Raw genomic sequence first — 16,535 nt, 5'->3', positions numbered from 1 at the left:
TCTGATGTGTGGATGATGGGTTAGAGCTGCTGGGTTGCTTTTTTGGGGGTTTCTTGCTGTTTGGGTGGCATGCTCTGATGTGTGGATGATGGGTTAGAGCTGCTGGGTTGCTTTTTTTGGGGTTTCTTGCTGTTTGGGTGGCATGCTCTGATGTGTGGATGATGGGTTAGAGCTGCTGGGTTGCTTTTTTTGGGGTTTCTTGCTGTTTGGGTAACATGCTCTGATGTGTGGATGATGGGTTAGAGCTGCTGGGTTGCTTTTTTTGGGGTTTCTTGCTGTTTGGGTGGCATGCTCTGATGTGTGGATGATGGGTTAGAGCTGCTGGGTTGCTTTTTTTGGGGTTTCTTGCTGTTAGTGTGGCATGCTCTGATGTGTGGATGATGGGTTAGAGCTGCTGGGTTGCTTTTTTTGGGGTTTCTTGCTGTTTGGGTGGCATGCTCTGATGTGTGGATGATGGGTTAGAGCTGCTGGGTTGCTTTTTTGGGGTTTTTTGCTGTTAGTGTGGCATGCTCTGATGTGTGGATGATGGGTTAGAGCTGCTGGGTTGCTTTTTTTGGGGTTTCTTGCTGTTTGGGTGGCATGCTCTGATGTGTGGATGATGGGTTAGAGCTGCTGGGTTGCTTTTTTTGGGGTTTCTTGCTGTTAGTGTGGCATGCTCTGATGTGTGGATGATGGGTTAGAGCTGCTGGGTTGCTTTTTTTGGGGTTTCTTGCTGTTTGGGTGGCATGCTCTGATGTGTGGATGATGGGTTAGAGCTGCTGGGTTGCTTTTTTTGGGGTTTCTTGCTGTTTGGGTGGCATGCTCTGATGTGTGGATGATGGGTTAGAGCTGCTGGGTTGCTTTTTTTGGGGTTTTTTGCTGTTAGTGTGGCATGCTCTGATGTGTGGATGATGGGTTAGAGCTGCTGGGTTGCTTTTTTTGGGGTTTCTTGCTGTTAGTGTGGCATGCTCTGATGTGTGGATGATGGGCTTCATTTGCTGCTTTGATTTCTTCATGGCTGTGCTGTTTTCAAAGTGTGGTGTGAGACTTTTAACACTTTGGCTATGGTCACATGTGGCCAGAGACTCTCACCATAGGGTGGCATTTTCTGATTTGGGGGTTTTGGCCTTATGGGCTTGTGTTCTTGTGTGCTTTGGCCATGCCTGTGATGATTTGAGAGTGTGGGGTGGGACTTTTGCAAGTTTGGGCCAGAGAGTGTGACCATGGGGGTGGGGGTGGTTTCCAATTGTGGCTTTTGCTCAGTGCCTGTGCCTTTTGTCCTTTTTAGGCTTGAGCTACAGTATGGCTCCCAAGCCAAGCGGTGAGAAGAAGAAGAGGGCTCCCTTGTCCTTGGAGGACAAGAAGGACATCATTGCCAAGCACGAGAGGGGCGTGCGCTTGGTGGACATTGCCAAGGAGTATGGACGCAACCCATCGACGATTGGCACTGTCCTCAAGCAGAAGGAGGCCATCAGAGCTGTTGTGGCTCCAGCGAAAGGCGTGACGACCATCGCCAAGCAGAGGACACCGAAGCATGAGGAGATGGAGCGCCTGCTTCTCCTCTGGATCAAGGAAAAGGAGCGAGTCGGGGACACTGTGACCACCTCGGTCATCTGCGAGAAGGCCACCGCCATCTACGAAGACCTGGCCAGCAAGGAGGCAGGCGAAGGAACTTCTTCGCAGGAGGAGCCAGCCACCCCGGACTTCAAAGCATCACGTGGCTGGTTCGACAGGTTCAAGAGGAGGACCGGGATCCACTCTGTCGTCCGTCACGGCGAGGCGTCCAGCGCAGACCACCAGGCCGCTGAAGCATTCGTCGTCGCGTTCAAGGCCATGGTGGAGGAGGAAGGCTACGTCCCGCAGCAAGTCTTCAACTGCGACGAGACGGGCCTCTTCTGGAAGAAGATGCCTCGCCGCACCTACATCACCCAGGAGGAGAGGAGACAGCCAGGCCACAAGCCAATGAAGGACCGCTTCACACTTGCGTTGTGTGCCAATGCCAGCGGGGACTGTAAGGTCAAGCCCCTGTTGGTGTACCACTCCGAGAATCCCAGGGCGTTCAAGGCACACAACATCCAGAAGGACAGGTTGCCAGTGATGTGGCGCTCCAATGGCCGCGCATGGGTGACACGCCTCCTTTTCGTCGAGTGGATCAACAGTGTCTTCGCCCCGACAGTGAAGCGGTACCTGGAGGAAGAAGATTTGCCCCTGAAGTGCCTCCTCCTCTTGGACAATGCTCCTGCGCACCCGCATGGCCTGGAGAAGGACATCCTCGCGGAGTTCTCCTTCATCAAGGTCCAGTTTCTGCCACCCAACACGACCTCCCTCTTGCAACCCATGGACCAGCAGGTGATCGCCAACTTCAAGAAGCTGTACACCAAGCACCTCTTCAAGCGTTGCTTCGATGTGACCGAGAGCACACAGCTGACCCTTCGTGAGTTCTGGAAGCAGCATTTTGACATCGTGGTGTGCATAAAGATGGTGGACTTGGCCTGGCAGGCGATCACCAGGCGCAACCTGATTGCTGCATGGAGGAAGCTGTGGCCTGATGCTTCTTCCTTGGAAGGGTCACAGTCCGAGGGTGCTGAGCCAGGTGAAGAGGAAGAGGTGCACGAGATCGTCTCCATCGCGAGGTCCCTGGGACTCGACGTGGACAACGAGGACGTGGAGGAACTCCTCGAGGAGCACAACGAGGACCTGACAACAGAGGACCTGAAGGCCTTGGCGGCGATGCAACACTCGGCCGTGGACGAGGACGTGCTCCACTTCGACAGGGGCCAGCAGGAGGAGGCTGCGGGGGCATCTTTGCCAACGGCAGACATTAAAGACATTCTGAGGCAATTCCACAATGTGGCTTCCTTTGTGGAGAAGCACCACCCTGAGCAGGTGCTCACCAGCCATGCCATTGCCCATTTTGATAATGTCTGCCTTAGCCATTTTAAGAACCTGCTTAAGGGCCGGCAAAAGCAGACATCCTTGGACCAGTTCTTCCCTAGAGCGGGAGAACCGTCATCCAAGAAGGCAAAAGGTGACCCTTAAAAAAAAGGTGACCCTTAAAAAAAACACCAAATTCTTTTTAAAAAAATGGTTAACTTTGTTAAATTGGTGGCATTGGCTAAATTGGCTGAATTGGTTAAATTGCTTGAATTGGCTAAATTGGCTGAAGTGGTTAAATTGCTTGAATTGGATAAATTGGCTGAAGTGGTTAAATTGCTTGAATTGGCTGAAGTGGTTAAATTGCTTGAATTGGTTTAAATTTGGCTTTTTGGGCTGCCCCTCTCCTCCTCCTCCTCCTCCTGCCTCACTCCGAGATGCCAGGACCAGATGCCAAGACCAGCAAAGATAAGAAAAACACTTTTGTACTGTATGGTCATGGCTGTGATGTTTTCAAAGTGTGAGATGTGTTTGGCCTTGATTTGATGTGGGCCAGAGAGTGTGACCATGGGGTTGCTTTTTTAGATTTGGGGTTGCTTTGGTCATGGCTATGATGATTTGAGAGCTCCTCCTCCTCCTTCTCCTGCCTCACTCTGATGCCAAGACCAGCAAAGATAAGAAAAACACTTTTTTTCCTTTATCCTTTAGAATGGGCCTGACCTTGGGGTGGCATGTTCAGATTTGGGGTTTCTGGCCTTTGAGTTTGGGTTCTGGGGTGGCTTGGTCATGGCTGTGATGTTTTCAAAGTGTGAGATGTGAGGTTTGCATGTTTGGCCTTGATTTGATGTGGGCCAGAGAGTGTGACCTTGGGGTGGCATGTTCAGATTTGGGGTTTCTGGCCTTTGAGTTTGGGTTCTGGGGTGGCATGGTCATGGCTGTGATGTTTTCAAAGTGTGAGATGTGTTTGGCCTTGATTTGATGTGGGCCAGAGAGTGTGACCTTGGGGTGGCATGTTCAGATTTGGGGTTTCTGGCCTTTGAGTTTGGGTTCTGGGGTGGCTTGGTCATGGCTGTGATGTTTTCAAAGTGTGAGATGTGTTTGGCCTTGATTTGATGTGGGCCAGAGAGTGTGACCTTGGGGTGGCATGTTCAGATTTGGGGTTTCTGGCCTTTGAGTTTGGGTTCTGGGGTGGCTTGGTCATGGCTGTGATGTTTTCAAAGTGTGAGATGTGAGGTTTGCATGTTTGGCCTTGATTTGATGTGGGCCAGAGAGTGTGACCTTGGGGTGGCATGTTCAGATTTGGGGTTTCTGGCCTTTGAGTTTGGGTTCTGGGGTGGCATGGTCATGGCTGTGATGTTTTCAAAGTGTGAGATGTGTTTGGCCTTGATTTGATGTGGGCCAGAGAGTGTGACCTTGGGGTGGCATGTTCAGATTTGGGGTTTCTGGCCTTTGAGTTTGGGTTCTGGGGTGGCTTGGTCATGGCTGTGATGTTTTCAAAGTGTGAGATGTGTTTGGCCTTGATTTGATGTGGGCCAGAGAGTGTGACCTTGGGGTGGCATGTTCAGATTTGGGGTTTCTGGCCTTTGAGTTTGGGTTCTGGGGTGGCATGGTCATGGCTGTGATGTTTTCAAAGTGTGAGATGTGTTTGGCCTTGATTTGATGTGGGCCAGAGAGTGTGACCTTGGGGTGGCATGTTCAGATTTGGGGTTTCTGGCCTTTGAGTTTGGGTTCTGGGGTGGCTTGGTCATGGCTGTGATGTTTTCAAAGTGTGAGATGTGAGGTTTGCATGTTTGGCCTTGATTTGATGTGGGCCAGAGAGTGTGACCTTGGGGTGGCATGTTCAGATTTGGGGTTTCTGGCCTTTGAGTTTGGGTTCTGGGGTGGCATGGTCATGGCTGTGATGTTTTCAAAGTGTGAGATGTGTTTGGCCTTGATTTGATGTGGGCCAGAGAGTGTGACCTTGGGGTGGCATGTTCAGATTTGGGGTTTCTGGCCTTTGAGTTTGGGTTCTGGGGTGGCTTGGTCATGGCTGTGATGTTTTCAAAGTGTGAGATGTGTTTGGCCTTGATTTGATGTGGGCCAGAGAGTGTGACCTTGGGGTGGCATGTTCAGATTTGGGGTTTCTGGCCTTTGAGTTTGGGTTCTGGGGTGGCATGGTCATGGCTGTGATGTTTTCAAAGTGTGAGATGTGTTTGGCCTTGATTTGATGTGGGCCAGAGAGTGTGACCTTGGGGTGGCATGTTCAGATTTGGGGTTTCTGGCCTTTGAGTTTGGGTTCTGGGGTGGCTTGGTCATGGCTGTGATGTTTTCAAAGTGTGAGATGTGTTTGGCCTTGATTTGATGTGGGCCAGAGAGTGTGACCTTGGGGTGGCATGTTCAGATTTGGGGTTTCTGGCCTTTGAGTTTGGGTTCTGGGGTGGCTTGGTCATGGCTGTGATGTTTTCAAAGTGTGAGATGTGTTTGGCCTTGATTTGATGTGGGCCAGAGAGTGTGACCTTGGGGTGGCATGTTCAGATTTGGGGTTTCTGGCCTTTGAGTTTGGGTTCTGGGGTGGCATGGTCATGGCTGTGATGTTTTCAAAGTGTGAGATGTGTTTGGCCTTGATTTGATGTGGGCCAGAGAGTGTGACCTTGGGGTGGCATGTTCAGATTTGGGGTTTCTGGCCTTTGAGTTTGGGTTCTGGGGTGGCTTGGTCATGGCTGTGATGTTTTCAAAGTGTGAGATGTGTTTGGCCTTGATTTGATGTGGGCCAGAGAGTGTGACCTTGGGGTGGCATGTTCAGATTTGGGGTTTCTGGCCTTTGAGTTTGGGTTCTGGGGTGGCTTGGTCATGGCTGTGATGTTTTCAAAGTGTGAGATGTGAGGTTTGCATGTTTGGCCTTGATTTGATGTGGGCCAGAGAGTGTGACCATGGGGTGGCATGTTCAGATTTGGGGTTTCTAGCCTTTGAGTTTGGGTTCTGGGGTGGCATGGTCATGGGTGTGATGATTTCAAAGTGTGAGATGTGAGGTTTGCATGTTTGGCCTTGATTTGATGTGGGCCAGAGAGTGTGACCATGGGGTGGCATGTTCAGATTTGGGGTTTCTAGCCTTTGAGTTTGGGTTCTGGGGTGGCATGGTCATGGGTGTGATGATTTCAAAGTGTGAGATGTGAGGTTTGCATGTTTGGCCTTGATTTGATGTGGGCCAGAGAGTGTGACCATGGGGTGGCATGTTCAGATTTGGGGTTTCTAGCCTTTGAGTTTGGGTTCTGGGGTGGCATGGTCATGGGTGTGATGATTTCAAAGTGTGAGATGTGAGGTTTGCATGTTTGGCCTTGATTTGATGTGGGCCAGAGAGTGTGACTTTGGGGTGGCATTTTCAGATTTTGGGTTTCTGGCCTATGGGCTTGTGTTCTGGGGTGGTATGGTCATGGGTGTGATGATTTGAGAGTGTGGTGTGGGACTTTTGCAAGTTTGGCCTTGCTTTGATGTGGGCCAGAGAGTGTGACTTTGGGGTGGCATTTTCAGATTTTGGGTTTCTGGCCTATGGGTTTGAGTTCTGGGGTGGTATGGTCATGGGTGTGATGATTTGAGAGTGTGGTGTGGGACTTTTGCAAGTTTGGCCTTGCTTTGATGTGGGCCAGAGAGTGTGACTTTGGGGTGGCATTTTCAGATTTTGGGTTTCTGGCCTATGGGCTTGTGTTCTGGGGTGGTATGGTCATGGGTGTGATGATTTGAGAGTGTGGTGTGGGACTTTTGCAAGTTTGGCCTTGCTTTGATGTGGGCCAGAGAGTGTGACTTTGGGGTGGCATTTTCAGATTTTGGGTTTCTGGCCTATGGGTTTGAGTTCTGGGGTGGTATGGTCATGGGTGTGATGATTTGAGAGTGTGGTGTGGGACTTTTGCAAGTTTGGCCTTGCTTTGATGTGGGCCAGAGAGTGTGACTTTGGGGTGGCATTTTCAGATTTTGGGTTTCTGGCCTATGGGCTTGTGTTCTGGGGTGCTGTGCTCATGGGTGTGATGATTTGAGAGTGTGGTGTGGGACTTTTGCAAGTTTGGCCTTGCTTTGATGTGGGCCAGAGAGTGTGACTTTGGGGTGGCATTTTCAGATTTTGGGTTTCTGGCCTATGGGCTTGTGTTCTGGGGTGCTGTGCTCATGGGTGTGATGATTTGAGAGTGTGGTGTGGGACTTTTGCACGTTTGGGCCAGAGAGTTTGACCATGGGGTTGCTTTTTTAGATTTGGGGTGCTTTGGTCATGGGTGTGATGATTTGAGAGCTCCTCCTCCTCCTTCTCCTGCCTGACTCTGAGATGCCAGAACCATCAAAGAGAGAAAAAAACTTTTTTTCTTTATCCTTTAGAAAGTTTAGAATGGACCTGTCAGTCATTGTTAAGATCATTAGAAAGTTTAGAATGGACCTGCCAGTCATTGTTAAGATCATTAGAAAGTTTACAATGGACCTGCCAGTCATTGTTAAGCTCTTTAGTGCCTCAGGCAACTTTGTATTACATTGTATTGTAGGGTACTTAGCTTAACAAGCCTCTATTGTGCGTTTGTTTTGACTTGCAGGTTCAGTCTGAGGTCATGGAACGCATTAGTTATTTTCAATGGGAAAAGCGCTTCGGGTTACGAAATTTTCGGCTTACGAAAGGAATAGCGGAACGAATTAATTTCGTAACCCGGGGTACCAGTGTACACACTATTTACACAACCAACAATAATAACACAACCTGTGATGCAGCCACAGTAACACCATCCACAGAGAGGCAGTTGCTCTCACACACCAACTGTCTCACTCTGTCTCTCAGTGACAGTTAGGAAGGACAGTTGACAGTTGCATCAACATTCCAATGATGCACTGTTCGAATGCTGACACATATAACTGCCACTAGAGCTGTATATAACTTGCATAACAGCTCCACCTAGTGGCCACATCCATGTCATTCCCTGACATGTTCAACTGAGGCTTCAGAGAATGTTCCGGAACATAGATTCATAGAGTTGGAAGAGACCACAAGGGCCATCCAGTCCAACCCCTGCCATGCAGGAAATCTCAATCATAGCATTATTTCCCACATTCACAAGCAGCACAAAATGTCCACCAGAACACAAAATGGCTGACAGAAGCAAAAAAAGTCCACCGGGACACAAAATGGCCGCCAGGACACAAAATGGCTCCCTCTGCCTAGGGTTGCCATATCCCGCCCCCCGGCGGGACAATCCCGGTTTGGGCGGTGCCATCCCGGTCCCGGTCCGGTTTGGCGCCCAAACCGGGACGGCCCCGCCCACCGCGGCCACCTCCGCCGCCGCCGCGGCTCCAAGGCCTTTCTGAGGCCTGGGACGGAAAAGGAGGGCAGCGAGGCCTGAGGCGGAGGAGGCTGCAGGGAGGCGGCGCCTCTTGGGCGCAGCCGCGCCAACCTCCCCGCCTCCCTGCAGCCTCCTCCCTCCTTCCTGGCCTCCGCGGGGGCCAAGAAGGAGGCGAGGCCGGGGCGATCGCCGCCGGCCTCCTCGCCTCCTTCCTGGTCCCTGCGGGGGCCAAGAAGGAGGCGAGGATCGGGGCGATCGCCGCCGGCCTCCTCGCCTCCTTCCTGGTCCCTGCGGGGGCCAAGAAGGAGGCGAGGATCGGGGCGATCGCCGCCGGCCTCCTCGCCTCCTTCCTGGTCCCTGCGGGGGCCAAGAAGGAGGCGAGGATCGGGGCGATCGCCGCCGGCCTCCTCGCCTCCTTCCTGGCCTCCGCGGGGGCCAAGAAGGAGGCGAGGCCGGGGCGATCGCCGCCGGCCTCCTCGCCTCCTTCCTGGTCCCTGCGGGGGCCAAGAAGGAGGCGAGGATCGGGGCGATCGCCGCCGGCCTCCTCGCCTCCTTCCTGGTCCCTGCGGGGGCCAAGAAGGAGGCGAGGATCGGGGCGATCGCCGCCGGCCTCCTCGCCTCCTTCCTGGTCCCTGCGGGGGCCAAGAAGAAGGCGAGGATCGGGGCGATCGCCGCCGGCCTCCTCGCCTCCTTCCTGGTCCCTGAGGGTCCCAGGAACGAGGCGAGGCCCCGATCCTGGCCTCCGATCGTGGCGGGGTCCAGGCGGGGAGGGAAAGCCTCCTTAAGTGGAGGCTTTCCCTTGCCGCTTGGCCTCTGCTGCGATCGCAGTAAAATGTAGGACAGAATTTTCAAATGTAGGACACACTTTTTGTGTGTCCTACATTTGAAAATTTTGTCCTACATTTTTCCCGGTTTCGAGGTCCGGCACTATGGCAACCCTACCTCTGCCTCACTGCTTGGCAGTTGGCAGTTTGAGGCCTTCAGAGAACTCAAAATGCAGGATGAAAGGGCCCCAAAGTCGGAAGGGACCCCAAACAGGATTTCCAAACTTAACAACACCTAAAAATTAACCTGATGCTTCCATTGAAGTAGAAACCTTATCCCTCTCCCTCATTACAATCAACAGTGAAAGATATTAATATCAATATTAAGAATGCCCATTGTCCACAACTCAGCTGAGGTCTTGACCGCTCAGGGAGGCCAGTCCAGCTGCAGGTGGCCTCCGTCCGTCCTCCTTTCCTTCTGCATTCCTCCTCTTTTCCCCAGCATCAGCCCCTTTCCCAAGAAGGCTGCATCCGCACTATAGAAATAAGGCACTTTGACAACGCTCTCAGTGCTAGGGAATCCTGGGATTTTACCTTTGGACACTTAGCCTTCTCTGCCAGAGAGCTCTTGTGCCACAACGAACTACAAATCCCAGGATCCCATAGGATGGAACCAGGAGAGTTAACACACTTTAGAACTGGATTATTTCTGCAGTGCAGATACAGCCTGAGTCGGTTTCAAATGGGCAGAAGCACCTATGTCTTGTTTTTACCCTCCTAATAATGGTTTTCCTTTAAAAAAATAAGTAGTTTGTTTTAGTCTCTAATCCTTATTTTTGTTGTTCTTGTTTGTTTCTATGTTTGTTTGTTTCATTCTTGGTAATATGAGTTATTCTGGTCTGTCTCCTTCTTTCTTGCCTGAAAATCTATTAATAAGGAAACTGGGGAGACTTTTAAAACCTCCCAAAGGAGCTACTTTTGGCCTTTTTTGGGGAACTAGCCTCCTCTTAGAAGCCAAATCCTTAAAGTTTGTTAAGAATAAGAATAAGGCTTGTATTAAAACTATCCCCCCATTTCTGATCCCTTTTAAAACCCATGTTCCCCAGAAGGAGAAGAGCTGTGTAATAAGAAAACCCTCTCAGAAAAGAGACACAAAAAACACACAAAGGGACACACTTCCTCCCTTTTGGCCCAAGGAGCCTGGCCTCCTTCTGACTCTGGAGCCTCAGGAGAGAAAGAGAAGCCTCTGTTCAACTGAGGCCTCAGAGAAGGTTCTGGAACATTATTCCTTACAGTCACAAACAGCACACAAAATGGCCTCTGGAACACAAAATGGCCACCTCTGTCTCAGCGTTTGGCAGTTTGAGGCCTTCAGGGAACCCAAAATGGAGGATGAAAGGGCCCCAAAGTCAGAATGGACCCCAAACAGGATTTCCAAACCTTGGCAACACCTGAAATGCCAAACTAAAAGTACATTCCCAGAGTTCCAGAACACTGAGCCACGGCAATTGCAGTGGTGCAAAACAGGAATGCCCAGGGAGGTGGCATTGATGATGATTAAGGGGTGGTGGCAGCCTGATAATATCATCATCACCATCACCATCACCACTTCCATTGCTCCAGTGTGAGAGCCACCATTAAAAGCATTAAAAACCCACTTGGGGATCCGATTCACACTCTCCCTCCTTCAGAGAGAGTGGCCCATGCCTGGAAGGCCTGCTGGGCCTCCTTCCTCCCCTCCATGGGGGCAGTGGCCAAAGCAAAGTAGACCCAAGCCAGGCCCAGCCAGCCCTCAGCACAGCAGTGAATCCTACCGCTTCCAGGCCTTGTCCCTCTGCTGCCACGCCACGCCACGCCACGCCACGCCACTCCACTCTACTCTATTCTACTCTACTCTCCTTCCTTCCTTCCTTCCTTCCTTCCTTCCTTCCTTCCTTCCTTCCTTTTTTCTCTCTCTCTCTCTCTCTCTGTCTGTCTGTCTCTGTCCCCTTCTCTGCTCCTCGCTCACTCTTCCGCGCGCAGACCTAAATAGAGAGGCAGAAGCTCCTCCCCTTCTTCATTCTGGCCAATGGGGGAAGAGGAGCTGGAAGACCCCGCCCCCTGCCCCACCCTCACAGGCTCCTCCTGCAGTTAATATGGAAGGCAAGCAGTGTCGCCAACAAGCCTCGAAGATAATTCCCCGAACGTTTGGCCAAAACTCACCAAATCCCCCCAATATCTCACCAAATACTTATTTCAACTCTCAAAAGTACCATTAAAACCAACCACCAAAATCACACCAAAGGCTCTGAAAAGTACCCATTTTGGTGTGAAAGTCACCAGATTGGCAACACTGAGGGACCCTGGAGCCCCAGCCACACGGACACTGGCCAAAGGCACACATTCCCAAAGCCTAAGACCTATGAGATGGCAACACTATGCAGGGTTTTGTGTATCTTTTCAGAGAGGGTTTTCTTATTACAAAGCTCTGCTCTTTCTGGGGAACATGGGTTTTAAAAGGGATCAGAAATGGGGAATATAGTTTTAATACAAGCCTTATTATTATATTTCATAAAAATTGGTCTTTGGCTTCTAAGAGGACGATTGCCCCCCAAACAAGGCCAAAAGAGGTTCCTTTGGGAGGTTTTAAAAGTCTCCTCAGTTTTCTTATTAAGACATTTTTATGCATGAAGGAAGTTGACAAACCAGACCATCTCATATTACCAAGAATGAATCAAACAACAACAAAAATAAGGATTAGACAGAAAAACAAAGTGCTTATTTTTTGAAAAGTAAAACCATTATTAAAAAGGAAAAACCAGACTTGGGTGCTTCAACCCTTTTACAACCAACTCAGGCTGTATCTGCACTGCAGAAATATTCCAGTTCGAAACTGCGTTAACTTTCCTGGCTTCATCCTGTGGAATCCTGGGATTTGTAGTTTGTTGCAGCACCAGAGATCCAGAGCCACCCCAAAATAAGCCTCTCCGGGGCTCTCCTGGCCCTCCTTTGCTTAAGAATACTGACTGTCTCAGGGAGTCTCTATATTAGAGCATCAGGAAAACCTTTAGGTATTGTGAAGGTTGGGAAATCCTGTTTGGGGTCACTCCCGACTTTAGGGACCTTACAATCTTCATTATGGGTTTCCTGAAGGCCTCAAACTGCCAACTGCCGAGCAGAGGAAGCCATTTTGTGTTCTGGCAGACATTTTGTGTTCCAGCGGCCATTTTGAGACTGGCCCATTGTGACTTTATTCTGATGCTCCTTACTTGAAGCATGTATACTGTCCCATTGTGATCTCAGGCTGATGCTTCTTGCCTGAAGGATTGACTATGGCCCATTGGGACTTCAGGCTGATGCTTTATGGACTGAGACTGGCTAATAGACAGGACTGTTGTGATTCAAGGCTTGTGCTACTTACCTGAAGGATTAAGACTGGAATGAGACTGGCCCATTGTGACTTCAGCCTGAAGCACCTTCCCTGAAGGATTGAGAATGGCCCATTGTGACCTAAGGCTGATGCTCCTTCCCTCTTGCATTGAGTCTGTCCATTTTGATTTCAGGCTGGTGCTCCTTACCTGAAGCATTGAGACTGCCCCATTGGGATCTCAGAATCATAGAATCATAAGTTGGAAGAGACCACTGGAGCCATCCAGTCCACCCCTGCCATGCAGGAACTCTCAATCAAAGCATCCTCAACAGATGACCATCCAGTGTCTGTTTAAAGACCTCTAAGGAAAGAGACTCCATTGCACTTTGAGGAAGGAGTCTGTTCCACCGTCGAACAACAAACTGTCAGTTAGATCCTCCTAATGTTGAGGCAGAATCTCTTTTCCTGGATCTTGCATCCATGGTTCAGGGTCCTGGTCTCTGGAGCAGCAGAAAAAAAGCTTGCTCACTCCTCAATACGACATCCCTTCAAGTATTTAAAAGGGCTATCATATCATCTCTTAACCTTCTTTTCTCCAGGATAAACATCCCCAGTTCCCTAAGACATTCCTTATAGGACATGGTTTCCAGACCCTTCACTATTTTAGTCGTCCTTCTTTGGACATGCTCCAGTTTCTCAACACCCTTTTTAAATTGTGGGGCCCAGAATGGGACACAATATTCCAGGTGGGGCCTGACCAAGGCAGAATAGAGTGGCACTATTACTTCCCTTGATCTAGACACTATACTTCTATTGATGCAGCCTAAAATAGCATTGGCCTTTTTAGCTACCGCATTGCACTGTTGACTCATGTTGAACTTGTGTCTACTTGATTCTTAGATCACTTTCACACGTATTTTCATTCATCCAGGTGTCCCCATCCTATATCTGTGTATTTCATTTTCCTGCCCTAAATGCAGTACCTTACATTTCTCGGTGTCGAATTTGATTTTGTTAGCTTGGGCCCAGCTTTCTTGTCTGTTCAGGTCATTTTGAATTTTGATGCTGTCCTCTGGGGTATTAGCTACTCTTCCTAATTTGGTGTCATCTGCAAATTTGATAAGTATGCCCTCATTTCTGTCGTCCAAGTCATTGATAAAGATGTTGAATAGAACTGGGCCCAGGACAGAGTTGGACACCCCACTTCTCTCCAGGATGAAAAGGAGCCATTGCTGAGCATCCTTTGGGTTCGGCCAGTCAACCAGTTACAAATCCATGTAACAGTTACCTTATCTAGCTTGTTTCATGTTTTTGTTTTATATACTGTTTAATTTGGTTAACTGCTATTAAGGAACTTAGCTATGAGATTCTATGATATGAAACCTTTTGATAAATGAACAGGTATTGCAATCCTATATATACGTATTATCAGACATAACTCCCGAGAATGTTAGCCTTTTGGATGCCAGAAGGTTCCTCTCATTCTTCAGAGCAAGAACCAACACCTCAGCTGCCTTCTAGAAGATAAAGCAAAGAGTCTTCCAAAAGAACTGAAGCCTTGGGCAAGTCACACTCTCTCAGCCTCAGAGGATGGCCATGGAAACCCACTCTGAAGAAACCTGCCTAGAAAACCCCTTCAGAGACTCCCATAAGGTCATCATAAGACCTGGAAACAACTGGAAGGCAGACCCCAAGAACAACATTGGAAATAGGTGCAAGCCTTGCCTTGGGCAAATGTAGTGACTGGGCTCCAGTCAATGGAGGTCTTCTTCAGGCAGAAAAGGGAGGTTTATGCAAATGCAGAATGACATCACTGCTACGGAAGGCTCTCTTGACCAATCAGAGAGCAAGATAAAGGTCCTTCTGGAAGCTTCCGTGAGAAGGAGATATAAGGCCTGAGAGACCAAGAGACAGTTGGGGGAATTGTGTCGGTTGGAGATTGAGAGAGAGAGTTAAAGAGCGGATCCTGGAAGTTAGTCTCAGAATTGGACGTTTAGGTCTATTTATTATTTTAATAGCTTATATGAATTGAACATTATATACTTACAAATATTGTAACTGCAAGATTCTTAATATCTTGAATGACTTATATTTCAGTTATATTTTGTTATTTATAGTAAATATCTACTACTGAACACTCCTTTTACACGTGTCTTGGATCGGTTGATGCTTGGGAAGATCAGTAAAGAAGGAGAAATAAGGTTCCTCAACTGGTCCCAGTGTAGGTTAAGGGAAACCCTTTTATAATTCACTGGATGGAGGCAGCGGGATTTAAGGAAGTTAAGGGTCTGCTGGGCTAAGAGCCATAATGTCTAAATGTCTAATTAACAATTTGTAAGACACTTTGATAGCATTTTGGCTGAAGAGAGGGGTATAAAACTATTATTATTATTATTATTATTATTATTATTATTATTATTATTATTACAGGGCCGGGGTTTGGCTGCTTGGACCACCGGACATCATCACAGTGAGTCAGTTGGAAAAGCAAATCTCACTCCAGAAAATAAAGGGATTTCAGGAGTTTGCACTCTAAGTCTTTCTGTAATAATAGCTACAAAACTGATAATAGCATTTGGGATATTTAGTTTTTTAATAAAATACTGCAGATTTAAATGTTGCTTTAAAACCTCTTTCCATCTGCCACCTTTGTGCTGGTTTTGGGGGGAAATGAGAAAGTGTTGGGAGGGAGGGACTGCCAACAGAATTAGGAGATGCATTGCAGGCTATAGACAATTTGTGGCCAAGAAAGGTCCAAAAGACACGGCAGCAATAGTCCAGTTTCAGAGCGCTTTAACTGCCCTGGCCCAGTGCTAGGGAATCCTGGGAACTGGAGTTTAATGTGGCCCCAGAACTCTCTGACAGAGAAGGCTCAATGTCTCACAAAACTACATCTCCCACAATACCCTAGCACTGAGCCAGGGCAGTTAAAGCGGTCTCAGATTGGATTATTGCTGCAGTGTGTTTTCGACTTAGGTGACCCTTGGCAAGTCACACTCTCTCAGCCTCAGAGTATGGCAATGACAGCCCCTCTTTGAATAAACCTGCCAAGGAAACCCCATGATAAGGTTGCCTTAGAGTTGCCATAAGTTGGAATAGACTTAAAGACATGCATGAATAACAGAAAAAAGTCTGCAATTATTTCTCAGGTTGTACATGGGAATGGGAGGCAGTGTGGTGCAGTGGTTTGAGTGTTGAGTTACAACTCTGGAGACCAGGGTCCATTGCCCCCGTCCACCATGAAACCAGCTGGGTCTCTTGGGCAAGAAGTCACACTCTCTCAGCCTCAGGGAAGGCAATGGCAAACCTCCTCTGAACAACTCTTGCCAAGAAAACCCCAGGAGAGGTGCGCCAGAAGTCGGCAATGACTTGGAGCCACACCACAAAAAACTACAAAGCCTCAGGAAAGAGACAGTGTGGTTTAATGGCTGGAGCATTGGACTATGACCCTGGAGACCAGGGTTCAAATGTATTCTTAGCCACAGAAACCCACTGAGTGACCTTAGGCAAGTCACACTCTCTCAGCCTCAGAGGGAGGCACTTGCAAAACCACTTCTGGACAAATCTTGCCAAGAAAAGCCTGCGAAGGGCTTTCCTTATGGTCACCATAAGTCAGAAACAACTTGGAGGAGGCACACAATGACAAAAAGAGCAGTAATACCACTAACACAAGGCTGCTAGGAAGAAAGAAAGAAAGAAAGAAAGAAAGAAAGAAAGAATATGTGGGAGTTGTAGACCTCAGTTCATAGGGATTGGAGGGGCCTTACTGCAGGGCGGGGCTCCCTCCTCTTTCTGGCCATGTGGATGTTGGGAGATCCAGCCCAGGAAATACACTGTAAATCCCATTGGCAGTTTGCCCCAAATCCTTTATGAGGCCAAAAACCCCTTTGTTAGGAAGCGAACACTGAATATGCCAGGAAGGCTCTATATCTCCCAAGGCCCCCTCCCTCCAGGACCTCCTTCCACTCTTCCCCTCAGTCTCTCTCTCTCCCCTGAAGGCCTCAAACTGCCAACTGCCAAATGCTCAGGAAGAGGCAAACATTTTGTGTTCCAGCAGTCATTTTGTATTCTGGTGGCCTTTTGTGTTCCAGTGACCATTTTGAGTTCTGGCGGCCATTTTGCGTTCTGGCGGCCATTTTGTGTGCTGCTTGTGCCTGTGGGGAATAATGTTCCGGAACCTTCTTTGAGGCCTCAGTTGAACAGCCTCTCTCCTGAGGCTCCAGAGAGAGACGGAGGCCAGACTCCTTGGGCCAAAACGAAGGAAGTGCGTCTCTCTGTGTGTCT

The 16,535-nt window shown here is 49.1% G+C and overlaps 1 protein-coding gene across 1 annotated transcript in view; it reads left to right on the top strand.

Moving 5' to 3' along the window:
• The first annotated feature begins 16,493 nt into the window (after nt 1-16,493).
• The window catches only part of LOC149285025 (uncharacterized), a 32,526-nt gene continuing 32,484 nt past the window's right edge, over nt 16,494-16,535 (top strand). The window contains exon 1 of the mRNA XM_089495947.1: nt 16,494-16,515. The gene's annotated coding sequence lies outside the window, so the exon portion shown is untranslated. The remainder of the gene's footprint in view (nt 16,516-16,535) is intronic.

This window comes from Sceloporus occidentalis, unplaced genomic scaffold, assembly GCF_023333645.1.
Source record: "Sceloporus occidentalis isolate IW3139 unplaced genomic scaffold, rSceOcc1.0.p SCAF_86, whole genome shotgun sequence".
Classification (NCBI taxonomy): Eukaryota; Metazoa; Chordata; class Lepidosauria; order Squamata; family Phrynosomatidae; genus Sceloporus; species Sceloporus occidentalis.
The sequence above is the reverse complement of the archived record's forward strand: the minus strand, read 5'-3'. Positions and strand labels throughout refer to the sequence as shown.